At 41.1% G+C, this 4,299-nt stretch overlaps 1 long non-coding RNA gene across 1 annotated transcript; it reads left to right on the top strand.

Annotated features, from left to right (window-relative positions):
* Positions 1 to 601: 601 nt before the first annotated feature.
* On the top strand, positions 602 to 2,623 carry LOC307224443. The gene is made up of 2 exons (XR_013842526.1): positions 602 to 703; positions 2,408 to 2,623. It is a non-coding gene; the product is annotated as an uncharacterized lncRNA (long non-coding RNA).
* Positions 2,624 to 4,299: the final 1,676 nt, after the last annotated feature.

The raw sequence follows: 4,299 nt of genomic DNA, 5'->3' as shown, positions 1-4,299 counted from the left end.
TGGAGATCATGAGGTAGGCAAAGGCTGGCCACTCTCCAGAACTTTACCTGTTTAGTTCCCACCATGCAACAGAAACAAAAGCAAAAATGTGCTCCTCTGATTTGCAAGGCATTTCTGCTAGAGATTTTCTGTGGCACACTCCATCCAGCAAAGCAAATCTTTAAAATACCTCCTTCTTAAGAAGATGCTGAAAGGGGGGGGGGGGCGAAGAGAGAGAGAAATCTTCCTTGTGAAAAGCCTAGCACTTAAATTCTTTAGACTGTCATGACCGTCACTTTGCTATTAATCCAAACCTCTACTGTGCAGCATTAGGATTTCACACACCTTTGGAGCTTAAAAGAGGATGGCATTCATTTTTCAGGCTAAGTCAGGATCAAAGAATATCTTTCTCCTTCTCTCAGTCGCATAAATATGGCTCACATGCCGCCCGCCTACCAACAGTGTTTACCCTAGACGCTCCATGGGCCCCAAAGCATATGCATACAGGGGATTGTCAGGGCTTTGATTCGTGACAAATTTCACACAAAGGAAGAAATAGCCAACAAAATCAGAAATGCAGGTCAGTTGATGATAAATCAGTGGCATTAATAATGCTTATTTCAGAAGTGGCCTGGATTCAAGAGAAAGAGGATTTGAAAAACAACAACAGCAGCAGCCCTGGAAAATTACAGAAAAGACTGCAATGTTCATACTAAGGAAACAGGTAAGCATTTTATTATTGGAAATTCCTTAAGTATGTTTTATGATATTGTGGTCATATTTTTCAATGTATATCCTATTAATGCACCTTTCCATCCTCCCTATCATTTTGCCCCATGCTCTAAAGTACATAAAAGCCTGAGAAACTCTTGTCTGTTATTCGGGTGATTGTGCCAGTTGCATGCCAGAGGCAAGGTAGACCCAGGAGTGGAGCATTATGATGTGAACCCGTCGTTCAAATAACAAGGTGACCCTACCATTAGGCAGTGACACAATCACTTCTCAAGGCAGCCATGGTGCCCCCTATGCCATTTCCCACGAGCCTCTTGGGCCATTTCATTCTGTTGGAGATAAGTTCTATGCGTGGCCCATGCCTGTTATGTTACCACGTTGCCACTGTTGAAGTAAGACTCAACTGTGTTATATGCTGGGATGCCTTTGAAGGCAGTTTGGAAACAGCAGCTGCTGCAGGATTCAGCAGCCAGGTTGCTCACTGGGGCAAGGTGATTTGAACACATACCACCAACCCCTCTGTGTGGTTTTTTGCAAATCTTTTTTATTGATTTTCATTTTTTCCCAAATTGATCACTAATTAAAACAAATTAAATTAAATTAAATTAAATTAAATTAAATTAAATTAAATTAAAACAAAATATCATTTTCCCAAACCTGAACAAATACAACATTTTCCCACATCTGACTTCCTGTATGCCCTCCTGAATGTGTCAATGGTTCTCTTCGATGTTGCATCATATTCCCCAGTTAACTCTAGTTTAACTTCAAACATTACAAATAACCTTACATTACAATCTACAGTGGTACCTCTGGATGCGAACGGGATCCGTTCCGGAGCCCCATTCGCATCCTGAATAGAACATAACACGCGATTGCGCATCTGCACATGCGTGGGTTGCGTTTCGCTGCTTCCACGCATGCGCGTGAAGTCATTTTGAGTGTCTGCACATGCGCAAGCGGTGAAACCCGGAAGTAACGCATTCCACTACTTCCGGGTCGACACGGAGCGTAACCTGAAAATGCTCAACCTGAAGCATATTTAACCCGAGGTATGACTGCACTTGCTTTTTTTAAACTTAACTCCTTTTCAGACAACTATCCACCAACCAATTCCTGCACATTTATTAAATGAACATTTCCACTTTCAACAAGTGAGGTTACTTATCCAATTGTCAATCCCTTGATTAACATTAACAAGCATAGAAAAGAAGAAGAACTTAATCTCTTTCTATCTGTGCTACACTGGCTACCCATTAGTGGCTGAACCCAAGTCAAAGTGCTGGTTTTTTTATTTATAAAGCCATATGTTCCTCGGGACCCCAATACTACATGGACCAAATTACACACACCAACAAATTTAAGTGGAAGCTATACTTATTTTAAAAGATAATTTGAGCATGCCCAAGTTGGAATGTTTGGTTGCAATGGCTCATGAAACCATTTGTGTCCATATGCATTCTACTGTGGGAAAACAAGAGTTTCAAGAAAGGTCTAGGGGTGAGAAGCCTGTGACTCTCCAGATTTTGTTGGACTACAGTTTCCATGCTGTCTACTAGGTCTGATAGGAGTTGGAGTCCAACAAGTCCCCACACTCCTGCTATAGGCCATCTTTGTCATTTTCTCTTTGTTTTTCATTCCTACCCCTTTCTCTGTTTTTTTTTTTTTACATCTCTCGCTTCTGTCTGTATTCCAGGTGAATTCTGAAAGACTGAAAGCCCAGCACAAGGAGCAATTGAAGGGAGTGTGAGAATCCCTACACAGGTCTTTCAGATCTGTTCTGTGGTTACAGAGATGTTGATATTGCTAGCAAACATCTATTTCAGAGATGTCACAATAGAACAATGTGCAAACATGTACTTTATTTTCCCTTCCCTCCCTCCTCTTTGTGAAAGCAAAATCAATACCAAAACTATATTGTAGCTGTATTTTTACAACGGAGACATAACACTTTTGAGAGTCAGTACAAAGGCTTTCAACAAAAAAAAAATGCCTTTCAGTTTGCTCACTGGACATAACCACAATGCACTGTGTTAAGCTGGTTACCCAGAGACGTGTTTCTAATGGAATCATATAGTTAATAAGCTCAGTGCGAAAAGCTGTAGGTTACACCTTTTATCCACGGCTTGTTTATGGTAAACAAAATACAGCCTCTTCTGTCTGCTGCAGTGTATTCTAAAAAATAAAAATAAAAAAATGTGGGGGCTAATAATATAATTTGCCTGCCATTTCCTAATAGCTGTCGCATCTATGTGGACTTTTAGGTTGGAAACAGATGCACTATAAGGAGGCTCACAGCATGTTCATAAGCACCATGAACCACCTTCGCAGCTCAGCTGATGGAACAGCAGCAAGCCAGCAAATTGTGCCTTGCATCTTTTCCTTCTGACATCTCCTCCTCCTTCAGCTCTGTCTTGGGAAAGTTCTGGGCTTTTAAAAAAGTTTCCTGTACCTGAAGTGATGTGACCTTTTCCATCCTTAGGCACCTGGCGGTGTCGTGCTTTATTAACATTCCCCAGCTGGAATGTGGAGAAGGAGGAGGAGCATTAATGACCCTCTAGTCAAGTGTCAATGAAGACACAGAACTGGAGACGGCAGAGTCACCAGCTAAGGAGTCAGGCTGGTTAATACCAGTCTCCACTCCCACTGTTCAGCCCAGACACTGACGTCCAGCTTTGAGAGCCTACTGGTAGTTCCCTCAATGCAAGGAGTGAAGCTACAGGGAAGCAGGCAGAGATCCTTCTTGGTAATGGCACCTGCCCTGTGGAACGCCCTGCCATCAGATGTCAAGGAGATGAGTAAGTATATAACCTTTAGAAAACATCTGTTTATGTTTTTAAATATGTTGGAAGCCACCCAGAGCCAGATGGGTGGGGTACAATTATTATTATTATTATTATTATTATTATTATTATTATTATTAAAGTAGCAACAGTGGAATCTGTCAAACATGCCTGCTCCCTCCTTGCAGCACCAGTGGTGCTCTGTTGTTGGCAAGTTTGGATCCAACCCAAGTACTGCAAAAGAAAAGAGATTTCATTCACTGTTAACTCCAAAGGACAGCTTATATCCCCCTCCTCCAGCTTTATGGTTCTTTTTTCTAAACAATTCTAATTTCTTAAAAGAGGGCTATTAGGATAATGAAAATATTTTCATTTTCCATTGGTTCTGCAGAAGAAGAAGAATTTCTTTGATGTTTTGGCATGATCTCAATTTACAATAAGTTTTTCTTTCCTCTTGCAAAATGCAATTTGCAGTTTGACACCGGTATGTATATTTACAATGGACTTGTTGGACAGAGATCAAACTTTAGAACTTGTGCTTCCCAATAAAATTTATATCTCCAGCTAGCTAAAAGAGTGTGTGGATGGCACCCCTGTTGAGTTTGTTGACAGCTGCAAAACTGCAGTTTCTTTTGGAGTCGGTCTCCTCAAATTTTAGACTCTGTGGAGATGACACTCAGCACTAAATTTTGCTCTTGTCATGAATAATATCATGCTTGTTAACAAGAGGGAACAAACTGACTTTTTAGCGGAGTCCTCCCTTCCCCCTCCCCGCCAAATCCTTTGTTGTCAGTTCTTCAGAATA

The sequence above is a fragment of the Podarcis cretensis genome, assembly GCF_951804945.1.
Source record: "Podarcis cretensis genome assembly, chromosome: 1".
In the NCBI taxonomy this organism is placed as follows: domain Eukaryota; kingdom Metazoa; phylum Chordata; class Lepidosauria; order Squamata; family Lacertidae; genus Podarcis; species Podarcis cretensis.
The sequence above is the reverse complement of the archived record's forward strand: the minus strand, read 5'-3'. Positions and strand labels throughout refer to the sequence as shown.